Source organism: Lissotriton helveticus, chromosome 2_1 (assembly GCF_964261635.1).
Source record: "Lissotriton helveticus chromosome 2_1, aLisHel1.1, whole genome shotgun sequence".
NCBI lineage: Eukaryota > Metazoa > Chordata > Amphibia > Caudata > Salamandridae > Lissotriton > Lissotriton helveticus.
The window spans coordinates 1097222497-1097236093 of record NC_136059.1 but is presented as its reverse complement, the minus strand read 5'-3'; the positions used below and the strand labels follow the sequence as shown (position 1 = coordinate 1097236093).

The following is a 13597-nucleotide window of genomic DNA, read 5'->3' as shown; positions in this document are numbered from 1 at the left end:
CCTGCTGGCGCTGCCGCGGCCCTCTGCAACCTTCATCCTCGTGGGACCTGCTGGCGCTGCCGCGGCCCTCTGCCATCTTCATCCTCGTGGGACCTGCTGGCGCTGCCGCGGCCCTCTGCAACCTTCGTCCTCGTTGGGACCTGCTGGCGCTGCCGCGGCCCGTAGTAACCTCCATCCTCGTGGGACCTGCTGGCGCTGCCGCGGCCCGTTGCAACCTGCATTCTCGTGGGACCTGCTGGCGCTGCCGCGGCCCGTTGTAACCTTCATCCTCGTTGGGACCTGCTGGCGCTGCCGCGGCCCGTTGCCACCTACGACCTCTTCGGGACCTGCCGGCGCTGCCGCGGTCTAACCCATCCGAACACCGAGCTCGAGGATTGTGAGCTATCACCGTTACACCTCCGTACCCGTGGGTACCAAGACTGTCCCGCTACCCCCTTCCCTTACTAGAGACTAGAATTGAGAGGATCATCGTGTCCTGATCGCCTTGTATCGTACCACTCTACTACCAGAAGTGCCTATAAAAGGTGTTACCCTGATCCTTGTGTGGTGTCCATCTGTGGGGGGGAAGTTACCTGTCTGTGCGATCACTGTGCTCGGCCGACCCTCCAGGTCCCCGTCTAACATTGGTGGCTAGCGGCGCGATCCGAACCAACGCGTACCGTACAGACAGTAACTCACCCTACGACTAAAACCACAATGACGACCAAAGAGAGCGGATCGGCGGAGAAGTTCCAGATGGAAAAGCTGGAGGAATACAACCACCGAGAGCTCAAACAATTTTGCATGGACTTAGGCATTGCTACCACCGGGCTAAGCACAAAAGAAGACTTCAAAAACGCCCTAGAGGCCTGGACAGAGACAAATACCGCAACCCCCCGGGACCCCGCAGCCCCGGAAGTCAACACCACCCGGACGGAGGAACGGAGAACAGGCCCGTCCCGTGAAGAGATCCAAGAGCGGGGAAAAAAATAGATTACACGAGTTAGACTTGGCACGACTCAGATTAGACGGAGAATTAAAACTGGCGGAACAAAAAATAAACTTAGAACACTTACGGCTCAGAGAAGAGCGAGAGGAAAAACAGAGACAGAGAGACCTCGAAGAAAAAAGACTGGCATACGAGCACGAGTGCAAACTAGCGGAGATAGAAATACGCAAACTGAACAAAAACCTAGGGGTGCCCGAGCAACCGCACTCCCCGGGTCCTACCGAGCAGAAGGTCCACATCCCCAAGGATGTGGTCCGAGAATATCACCGGAACGACGACATACAGCAGTGGTTCAAGGCCTATGAGATTGCCATGACCGCCCACCGGGTCGCTCGAAGTGACTGGGGAGCCGGCCTATGGGGGAGATTCGTCAACGAGGGTCGTGATGCCCTGCTGCAGCTTCCGGACCATCAAATGACGTCCTATGACCACATGAAGGCCGCCCTCCTCAGTCGATATGGACTTACACCCGAAATGTACCGCCAGAGGTTCCGCAACTGCACCCGGATCCCAGGTACGACGTGGTTGGAATACGTGAACTATTTCAGCCGAGCCATCGAGGGGTGGATCAAGGGTAACAACGTAACCACTTACGAACAACTCTTCAATCTCATTGTGTGGGAGCACCTCTCCAACAACTGCTTCGTCGAGCTCCGGCAGCACCTCCTCGACAGTAAATTGACTGAACCCCGGCAGCTCGCCACCGAGGCTGACCGGTGGGAGAGCACCCGAGTGGCCCGGAGTGGGCCGAATGAGCAGAACAGAACCAACCAAGGTCATCATCGTCCCCGAGGAGGAGGAGGAGGCCCGGGCCGGGGCAGAGACGCCGTCCCGGCCGCACCCACTAACGCCACCCCGGCCCCAGTAGGCCGGGGAAACCCCCCGATGCGCCCGGGGTTCCGAGCTAACGTGACGTGTCATCGATGCCAGCGAGTCGGCCACTATGCCAGTGACCCGACCTGCCCGAAGAACCAGGTCCCCGGGCCCCGCCAGATGGCGGCCGCCGCCCTGGGAGAAGAACAAGTCTCCGAAGACACGGAGACCTATGAGTCGGAGCAGTTCGAGTGGGAACCCGCCGCCATGACCCTGGCATGCCTAGGAGGAAGAGACATGGTCCCGCGGACTCCCCTGCCCGCCAACACTCGGAAGTACAGCCAATGGGTGAGCATCAATGGGCGCAAGGCCGAGGCCCTGCGTGACACCGGGGCCAGTGTGACGGCCGTCCGCTGTCACCTGGTGACCCCAGAACAAATCCTACCAAACGTACTTTGCCCCGTCCGATCGGCAGATAACTCGGAGAGCCTGTGTCGGATGGCCTGCGTCCCCTTCGAATGGGGAGGAGTGTCCGGCATGCTGAAAGTAACTGTCCGTGACGATGCCCCCGTAGACTGCCTCCTGGGGAACGATCTCGAGAGCTCCCCGTGGGCCGCTGTGGAAAGAAGAGAGCATCTGGGGATGTTGGGTCTCCCGGACTGGGCGTGCGTAACCACCCGGTCCATGGCCACCCGCACCATCCCTAGACCAGAAGAACCAGAATGGGCAGCACCTCCGCCCTCGATCACTCCAGAAGACGACTTCCTCCAGACCGACCACCCGGACCCCGCCCCAGAGGGGTCCCCACAGCCCCCCGAGCTTCCCGACCTGGCTCAGTGGCGTCAAGAAGGGGGGCCCACCCAGGAACAATTCCGGCAGGCGCAAAAGACCTGCCCCTCCCTCGAGGGATTGCGACAGCAAGCGCTCACCCAGAGCCAAGGAGACACCACCGGGGCCCACTGGGTTTATTGGGACAATGATCTCTTGTACAGCGAACAGAAAATCGCAGAACTGGGGGCCGGGCGAGTGCTGGTGGTGCCCCTCCACTTCAGAGACTTCCTGTTGAACCTAGCCCATGATGTCCCCCTGGCCGGGCACCTGGGCCAAGACAAGACCTACCACCGCCTGGTGACTCACTTTTTTTGGCCCAAAATGAGAAATGACGTCTCCAACCATTGCCGGTCCTGCCCGACCTGCCAGGCCAGCGGGAAGAGCGGCCGCAAACTCAAGGCACCCCTACAACCATTCCCCGTGGTGACCACCCCGTTCGAAAGGGTGGGAATAGACATTGTGGGGCCCCTGGACCCCCGAACAGCACAGGGGCATCGCTTCATCCTGGTCCTGGTGGACCACGCTACCCGATATCCTGAGGCGGTCCCCCTTCGTACGATAACAGCCCCAGTAGTGGGTCGAGCCTTGATGGGGATCTTCTCTCGAGTGGGCTTCCCCCGGGAAGTCGTCAGCGACAGGGGTACGAACTTTATTTCAAAGTATATGAAATCCCTCTGGCAGCAGTGCGGAGTCACTTACCGCTTCACCACCCCCTATCACCCCCAGGGGAACGGACTAGTCGAGCGGTTCAACCGCACCCTCAAGGGGATGATCATGGGGCTGGAAGAACCCCTACGCCGCCAGTGGGACGTGCTACTACCGTGCCTCCTCTTCGCCTACCGAGAAGTCCCCCAGAAGTCCCTCGGCTTCAGCCCCTTCGAACTCCTGTACGGACACCCCGTTCGCGGGCCTCTCAGCCTAGTGAAGGAGGAATGGGAAATGGCCCCCCTAAAGACCCCTCCGGACGTCTACAAATACCTCCTGACCCTCCGCAATCAGACCCGGAAATTCAGGGAGATCGCTAAAGCCAATCTGGAGGCCAGTCAAGAGGACATGAAGAAGTGGTACGACCAACATGCCTCCTCCATCGAGTTTGAACCGGGTCAGCAGGTATGGGTGATGTCCCCCATCGAACCGTGTGCCTTGCAAGACAAATGGACGGGGCCCTTCAAGGTGATCGAGCGCAGGAGTCCCGTCACCTATCTCATCGACCTGGAGTCCCCCCGGAACCCCCTCCGGGTCCTCCACGCCAACAGGCTCAAACCCCACTTCATGCGCTCAGAACTCAGCCTGCTGATGGCGACCGACAGTGGCACAGAAGGAGACTCCGAGCCCCTCCCTGACCTACTGAGGACTCGGGAAAGAGATGGCTCGGTGGACGGGGTCCGACTCTCCGAGGCCCTGACCCCAGAGCAGCGTCAAGATTGCCGGGCCCTCCTGCTGCCGTTCGCAAACCTGTTCTCCCTCGCACCCGGAGTCACCTCCTGGTGCCTGCACGACGTGGACACGGGGGACAGTCCTCCTGTCCGACACCGGGCGTACCGGGTACCGGATCGGGTACGTACATGCATCCAAGAAGAAGTCTCCAAGATGCTCGCCCTCGGGGTCATCGAGCCTTCGGACAGTCCCTGGGCCAGCCCGGTCGTCCTGGTCCCCAAGGCCGCGGCACCGGGCACCACGCCGGAGCTCCGATTCTGCATCGACTATCGGGGGCTGAACGCGGTCACCCGAACCGACGCGCACCCTATCCCCCGAGCAGATGAACTAGTCGACCGCATGGGGGCAGCCCGCTACCTAAGCATCTTTGACCTGACAGCGGGCTACTGGCAGATCGGCCTCACCCCCAGGGCCCAAGAACGTTCCGCTTTCTCCACCCCGGACGGACACTACCATTTCAGAGTGATGCCCTTCGGCATGAAGAACGCTCCAGCCACCTTTCAAAGACTGGTGAACCAGGTATTGGCGGGCCTCGAAGAATTCAGCGCCGCCTACCTGGACGACATCGCGGTATACAGCCGCCACTGGGCCGACCACCTCCACCACCTCAGAGCGGTCCTGCAGGCCCTCCAACAGGCCGGCCTCACCATAAAGGCCAGCAAGTGCCAAATCGGCCAGGGGTCCGTGACCTACCTCGGACACCAAGTGGGGAGCGGTCTGGTGGCCCCCCTCCAACTCAAGGTAGCTGCCATCCAGTCCTGGCAACCCCCCGAAACACAAACAGAGGTCCGAGCCTTCCTGGGGCTCACCGGATACTACCGGCGGTTTGTGAGGGACTATGGCAGCATTGTGGGGCCCCTCACGGAACTCACGTCTAAGAACAACCCAAAACGAGTCAACTGGACTCCCGACTGTCACGCGGCCTTCGAGACGCTGAAGGCCGCCATGTGCACCGCCCCGGTGCTCCAGGCCCCCGACTACAGCCGCGAGTTCATTGTGCAGACCGATGCCTCCGACCATGGTATTGGGGCCGTCCTCTCCCAACTGAACCCCGGAGGAGTGGACCAACCCGTGGCCTTCATCAGCAGACGCCTACTGCCCCGAGAACAGCGCTGGAGCACCATTGAGCGAGAGGCCTTCGCAGTGGTATGGGCCCTCAAGAAGCTCCGGCCGTACCTCTTCGGAACCCATTTCCGGGTACAGACAGATCATCGGCCCCTGCAATGGCTCATGCAGATGCGGGGGGAGAACCCCAATCTATTGCGATGGTCCATCTCCCTGCAGGGGATGGACTTCACTGTGGAGCATCGTCCTGGCCAAGACCACGGCAACGCGGATGGCCTGTCCCGCTTTTTCCGCCTCGACGAGGAAAGTCCCCAAGAAGATGGGTGACTCTCCCCGCCTTCAGCTGGGGGGGACGCATGTTGGACAGGCCACATGAAGGGCTCGCTCCCTCCCCGCAGGACAGGGCCCGGGCCACCGTCAGCACCATTGCCCGGCCCAGCCGCCATCTTGGACACGGCACCACGCGGCCGCGCGGCCTCAGCCCGACCCCAACCCTGGGCCTGGCCAGGCCCCGACATCCCGGCACCACCCTCCACCCAGGAGGTGAACGGACCACTTGGCAGGTCAATGGGAGTAAGAAGTGTCGATGGCTCTCCCCCGCCAGGTGCCGAGCACCCCCAGCCTCCTCGGGCGCTGGCTCCACCCCCCTGCTGGGTGTCTGGACTCCCTCATCCCGGACCTCCCGACCTCCAAGAGCGAGGGTCCGGACATCAAAGGGCGCCAGACCTATAACTGAGGCCGCCCCAGGACAGGAAGGCAGTTGTATCCTGGAGTCGAGAGACACCGAGAAGAACTCATCCTTGACGGACTGCTGGCGCTGCCACAGCCCTGCCTTGTGAACTATTGTCCTGCCTGCTGGCGCTGCCGCGGCCCTCTGCAACCTTCATCCTCGTGGGACCTGCTGGCGCTGCCGCGGCCCTCTGCAATCTTCATCCTCGTGGGACCTGCTGGCGCTGCCGCGGCCCTCTGCAACCTTCGTCCTCGTTGGGACCTGCTGGCGCTGCCGCGGCCCGTAGTAACCTCCATCCTCGTGGGACCTGCTGGCGCTGCCGCGGCCCGTTGCAACCTGCATTCTCGTGGGACCTGCTGGCGCTGCCGCGGCCCGTTGTAACCTTCATCCTCGTTGGGACCTGCTGGCGCTGCCGCGGCCCGTTGCCACCTACGACCTCTTCGGGACCTGCCGGCGCTGCCGCGGTCTAACCCATCCGAACACCGAGCTCGAGGATTGTGAGCTATCACCGTTACACCTCCGTACCCGTGGGTACCAAGACTGTCCCGCTACCCCCTTCCCTTACTAGAGACTAGAATTGAGAGGATCATCGTGTCCTGATCGCCTTGTATCGTACCACTCTACTACCAGAAGTGCCTATAAAAGGTGTTACCCTGATCCTTGTGTGGTGTCCATCTGTGGGGGGGAAGTTACCTGTCTGTGCGATCACTGTGCTCGGCCGACCCTCCAGGTCCCCGTCTAACACATACTTAGGGATAAATACACAAGATACAATGTGCCAGGGGCACGGGCATGGTTTACAAGGGAATATATACAGGACAGGGCCAGGGGACCACTGCCAGGGATATGTACATGATGGAAATGGCATTTAAGACACATAACAACTGGGAGCTTCCTAGAACTAGTACCAGAACACATCACAACCAGGAGCTAGCCTTTAGAACACATGACAACCTGGAACACAATAGAACTAGCAGTAGAACTCACTCTAACCAGAAGCCATATACATAAGACCTAGGATACTTAGGAGGGAAAGAAGTATAAGCACGTAACATAACAAGAGCACCGTTGGAGGCGCACACAGAACACTTTCTCAGGGATCACATAGAACATCAACACTAACTTCTAACAGGCCAGCGGCCTTTTCTGGGGCGAAGGCGCCCAAAGTCTCAATGTCAGGACGGCTGCAGGGAGCCATGAACAAACCTACACGTGGCAGCTGCCCACGAAGTGCTGGGCAGCTGAAGGGCCAAGGATGGGCCAACATGATGGAGCCTCTCAGGGCTCGAGGACAAGAAATGCTGGATGGAGCCTCGCAGGCTCAAGGGGATTACGCCAAATGGGGGAGCCCCTCTGGGCTCGGGAAGATTGGAGCAGGGACTAAGCCTCGCAGGCCCGAAGAACAACATGGTGGGGAGAGCCTTGCCGGCTTGTCAGGACATGGGTCCAAGGTGGAGCCTCTCGGGCTCGAGAACGAACTGGGGTTGGAGCCTCTCCGGGCTCAGGGGCCAACTGGTCACGGGGGAGCCTTACCGGCTCTGCGGGCATAGGGAGAGTCCCTCTCGGGGGACTGGGAAACATCTCAGGAGCCTCTCGGGCTCTGGGAACAGGATGTGGGCAGGCGGGGTCCCCCTCGGGGGACCCGGCATCACCGGGGGCCCCACGGGCCTCGGACACAACAAAGGCTTTACTCGAGGGGAGGGGCGGGCACCGACAACGTGTCCCGACGCCCCTCCTCTTCTTCTCGCACTGCAGCACTCACCGGGTCGATGCGCCGGTCGTCTCTGCTGCACCAGCTTCCTCTCGTTTCTCTGGGGCTCTCCCTCACGATCGGGAGCCCCGGGGAGGGGTCGGCGGCATCTTAACAACACAGGAGCGCGGAGTCGGCTCCCGCCGCTACCTGCTTCTCGCCGTTCGACGGGGCCGGATTCTAGCGTTCTCGGGCCGGCAGCCAATCATGGCGCGGCCCGGGGACAGGCGTCACCAGGGAAGCCCGGCCGGCAGCCAATCACGGCGCGGCCTGGGCAAAGACGTCATCAGGAACTCCCGGGCCGGCAGCCAATCCCAGCGCGGCCCGGGACAGGCATTTCGAGAGGTCCGGGCAGCGGCGGTGAATTCAGGAGGGCAACGAGGGGTGGCCTCCCTCGAAAGTACGATAAAATAAAGGATGAAGCGAGGTAGGCACTCGCTAAGGCTCAGGCCCTTCAGTAGAACAGGGCAAATGCCGGGTGGGCACCGGCTTGGTGCATGCAGCGCTCCCAGCGCCAGTAACACGGAGGACGCGCTCCAAGCGCTAGAAAGCAAGAACCAGCGCTTCCAGGCGCTAGGGAGGAGGGACAGCGCTCCCAAGCGCTAGAGAAAAATAGAAAAGTCTTGTCAGGGGTCCAGGACCTCGGTTGGAGCACAGCAGCTCCTAGAAGGGAAAGGCCATCAGAAGTCCAGGAGAAGGGCAGGGCCCAGGGAGGCAAGCCAACCCTGGGCCCAAGCAGCAACAGCTCCTGGCAGATTCAAGTGGGAACAAGAACATTTGAGAAGAGGTCACAGCCTCTTTTTATACCATAAATTCCTTTGTCTAAAGGTGCTGGGTGGGGGAGAAACCAGTCGCAGCTGGTTTTGGGAATATCTTGTTTTCCCCAACCACCCCTTTCATTCATCAGGCAAGACAGGTCATCAGACGCACCCCAGGGGGGCGGAGCCAGCATTGTGGGGGAAAGCCCAGCCCCATACAGGATACAGGCACAGCTCCTCCCTCACATCAGCATGTTAATCTCTCCATTCACCACCGGGCAGACCCACACAGACTCTTGGAGCCAGGCTCCCCAGTCGGCTTCAGCCAATCACGCGCCAGCACACCTACTGCACACACACACCCATGTCTAGAAGTGGCACTTCCCTTCTAGATACACACACGCCGCATACATCATCTTGCAGCATTTAACCACACGAGTCCACACATACCAGACTCGACCCTGTACCCCCCACGCATCCAGAACTCTCAGGGACACACACATTCCCCATGTATCCCTATGGGGAGGCAGGCCTCTCTCATTTACACGCACTCAGAGTGGGAATCACCATCCCCAGGTCACACATATACACGCAAAACTTGCCAGAAGGGCCCAGTCCAACACTGGCGTATCTGCTGTACTCAAAAAAACTTAGAAGCCAGAGCGTTTTAGAAACATTGGCTTCCTACAATGTTTGACTGGAGCCGTGGCACTGTTTTCTTCGCAGTTAGCAATGGTGTATGTAACACGCTGCTTTGACCTTGCTGCAAGAAAGTGGACGATTTAGGGCGGCGATTCATTATATCTTAATGTCCTTTGCTTTCCCCACTGAACAATCATAGAAGCTGTTGCCGGTGAGTAAAGAAGTATGGTAAATGCTCCTTACACAACAATGTAACGTGGATTTTCTTGTAGTATTTTTAGTCTTTCAGTTGTGATGTTTCATTTCCAGATGATTGCTGAATTTTCAGTCACTGTCAAAGAATTTTCAAAGCCGAAACATGCTTCTTCCATTAAAAAAGGTCTTCCTCAGGGTATACATATGTGATATTTCTAAGAATAAAAATACATTTTCACAAATTCAGTCCGGGCCTTCTTAGAAATTTCACTGCAGAGCTGTGGGTTGTCATAAGCTTAATGAGATAAATGCTGTGTTAGAAGATTCCTCTCTTCAATCAATAAGGCCCCTTGTTTTGTAGAGAACATTTATTGACAAATGTAGCTTTCAACCTGTTCTTTCACTCTATCGCATTGGTAGAAAACTGCATGACTTAGATGTGTAGAAAGTGCCCTCGGGCATCAATTGACAAGAAAAGTTCACAACAAAACCAAGAACCTCCTTTACATTAGGTAGATTAAATGCACCATGAAGGTAAAGGGGCATGTCCAAAAGAGTTCCACAAGTTTAGGCTGTGTTGTTTTTGGGATCTCGACTCTAGACTGTGCGCATGTGTTGTCTCAAAAAGAGACCTGTTATAGGTACTTTAGGGGCTTCAGCTTGCCCATAAGCTTCCCAAAGTCTCCCCAAACTGCGGATCGCGTACAGTTCATGTGACCACAGCCACGCGCACGTGCGCATCGCTCCGCCGCCACTTCAGCTCACCAGGCTGCACACCCCCTCACTCTCCATATGCTTGCGCCTTTCCTTTGATCTCCCCCGCATCAGACTTGAAAGGAATGCGCTCCCCTGACCCCGCCACAGCAATGCCGAGAGCTTGCTTTTAACTTTGAGGCAAGCTCTTTTCAGTTTCGCGTGAGGCAATTCTTCCCGTCCCTCCCCCTCCCGCAGTCCGATGCCTTCTAATTCGCCCCCGTCCCCCCTCCCCGTTTGTGCCTTCAAATGTTTGTTTTCTTCAATGCCATGACGTCGCGGCTCACCCCCCACCCCCACAGAGGCCATTTACAAACTTCTCCTTGTTTTGTTTATTTAAAGTGCGAGCTCTAGTTTTCGCTTTTACTGCTGACGAGCTTGATTTCCACTTTTTTCATGTGGTCGCTGGACAGGAACATCTGAAGTGAATACTTGCACTGCTATCGGCTCCGTGTGTTTGCTTAGCTTGTAACACTTCACATTCACTGGTTAAAGAAGTTTATTATCCTAACAAGGTTACAGTGAACCGCTGCGGCGCTGCACAAGGCATTACCAACATTACCAAAGGACACATATATTTGATTTACAGCCAGAGAGGCCATTTACAAACTTCTTCTCGTTTTGTTTATTTAAAGTGCGAGGTCTAGTTTTCCCTTTTACTGCTGGCGAGCTTGATTTCCACTTCTTTCATGTGGTCGCTGGACAGGAACATCTGAAGTGAATACTTGGGATGTATGACGTTATGACGCATACTTTTACAACGCCTACCTTTACAACGCAATTTTTACAACGCAGGATCCATTACAACGAATGTCTTTACAATGCATGTTTTTACATCGCAGGTGCCTTTATTACCTATTGCCTTTAGGGTACCATATTAGAAAGGGTATACTGATGGTAGAGTTCCAAGTTCTCAGCTGCCGGCATGCAAAAGACCTCTTGTTCACCATCCCAAAAACATACAGTGGGTTTATATCCCGGCCAATGCTTATCATTGGTAGGCTCTATTTTTACACAACCCCCCCCACCCACACACACACTCACCCGACACACAACCCCACACACAACCCCACACACACCCCACACACACAACACCCCACACCCACACACCTCCCCACCCTCAACACACAACCCCCAACACACAACCCCCCCACACACCCACACACAACCCCCACCTCCACCCCCCACACACAACCCCCCACACACAACCCCCCACCCCCACACCCCCACACACACAACCCCACACACCTCCCCCCCACACACCCACACCCCCCCACCACACACACACAACCCCCCCAACCCCCACACACGCACCCCCCACACACGCACCCCACACTCACGCACCCCACACACACCCCACACACACACACCCACGCACCCCCCACACACAACCCCACCTCCCACACACAACCCCACACACACAACCCCACACACCCCCAGACACACAACCCCCCGACACCCACACACCCACGCCCCCCACACCCCCCCACACAATGCCACACACAACCCCCCACACAATGCCACACACAACCCCCCACACAACCCCCACACACAACCCACCACACACAACCCCACACACACACCACCCCACATACACACCCCACCCCACCCCCACACACCACCCCACCCACACACACCACCCCACCACACACACCACCCCATCCACACAATCCCACACGCACAACCCCACCCCCACACACGCCCCCACACACAACCCCACACACAACCCCCCACCCCACACTCAACACCCCACACCCACACACCTCCCCACCCCCAACACACAACCCACACCCCCACACACCCCTCCACCCCCACACACAACCCCACACCCCCACACCCCCCACACCCCCACACACAGCCCACACCCCCACACACACCCCACCACACACAACCCCACACACACACACACCCCACACACACAACCCCCCCACACACAACTCACCACACACACAACCCCACACACGTAACCCCCACACACCCCCACACACACACACCCACCCACGAACCCCCCACACACCCACACACTCCCACATACAACCCCACACACACAACACCACACACCCCCCACACCCTCCACACACACAAACCCCCGACACCCACACACACACAACCCCCCGACACCCACACACACAACCCCACACACACAACCCCACACACACAACCCCCCACACAACCTCCCTCACAACCCCCCCCACACAAACCACCACACACAAACCACCACACACAAACCACCACACACAAACCACCACACACAAACCACCCCACACACACACACCACCCCACCCACACACACACCACCCAACCCACACACACACACAACCCCACACACACACAACCCCACACACACCACACACACACACACACACACACACAACTCTCACACACCTCCCCCCCACACACCCACACCCCCCCCCACCACACACACACAACCCCCCAACCCCCACACACGCACCCCCCACACACGAACCCCACACTCACGCACCCCACACACACCCCACACACACACACCCACGCACCCCCCACACACAACCCCACCTCCCACACACAACCCCACACACACAACCCCACACAACCCCCCGACACCCACACACCCACGCCCCCCACACCCACACCCCCCCACACAATGCCACACACAACCCCCCACACAACCCCCACACACAACCCACCACACACAACCCCACACACACACCACCCCACATACACACCCCACCCCACCCACACACACCACCCCACCCACACACACCACCCCACCACACACACCACCACACCACACACACCACCCCACCCACACAATCCCACACGCACAACCCCACCCCCACACACAACCCCACACACAACCCCCCACCCCACACTCAACACCCCACACCCACACACCTCCCCACCCCCAACACACAACCCACACCCCCACACACCCCTCCACCCCCACACACAACCCCACACCCCCACACCCCCACACACAGCCCACACCCCCACACACACCCCACCACACACAACCCCACACACACACCCCACACACACAACCCCCCACACACAACTCACCACACACACAACCCCACACACGTAACCCCCACACACCCCCACACACACACACCCACCCACGAACCCCCCACACACCCACACACTCCCACATACAACCCCACACACACAACCCCACACACCCCCCACACCCTCCACACACACAAACCCCCGACACCCACACACACACAACCCCCCGACACCCACACACACAACCCCACACACACAACCCCACACACACAACCCCCCACACAACCCCCCACACAACCTCCCACACAACCTCCCTCACAACCCCCCCACACAAACCCCCCCACACAAACCACCACACACAAACCACCACACACAAACCACCACACACAAACCACCACACACAAACCACCACACACAAACCACCACACACAAACCACCCCACACACACACACCACCCCACCCACACACACACCACCCAACCCACACACACACAACCCCACACACACACAACCCCACACACCCCACACACACCACACACACACAACTCCCACACACAACCCCACACACACCCGACACACCCCCTCACACCCCCACCACCACACACAACCCCCCACACACAACCCCCCACACACAACCCCCCCCACACACAA

General features: G+C 58.6%; 1 protein-coding gene across 1 annotated transcript in view; it reads left to right on the top strand.

The window, feature by feature from the left end:
• ZDHHC21 (zDHHC palmitoyltransferase 21) overlaps positions 1 to 13597 on the top strand; it is a 259613-nt gene that overhangs the window by 51862 nt on the left and 194154 nt on the right. The gene's annotated exons all lie outside the window — the stretch shown is intronic.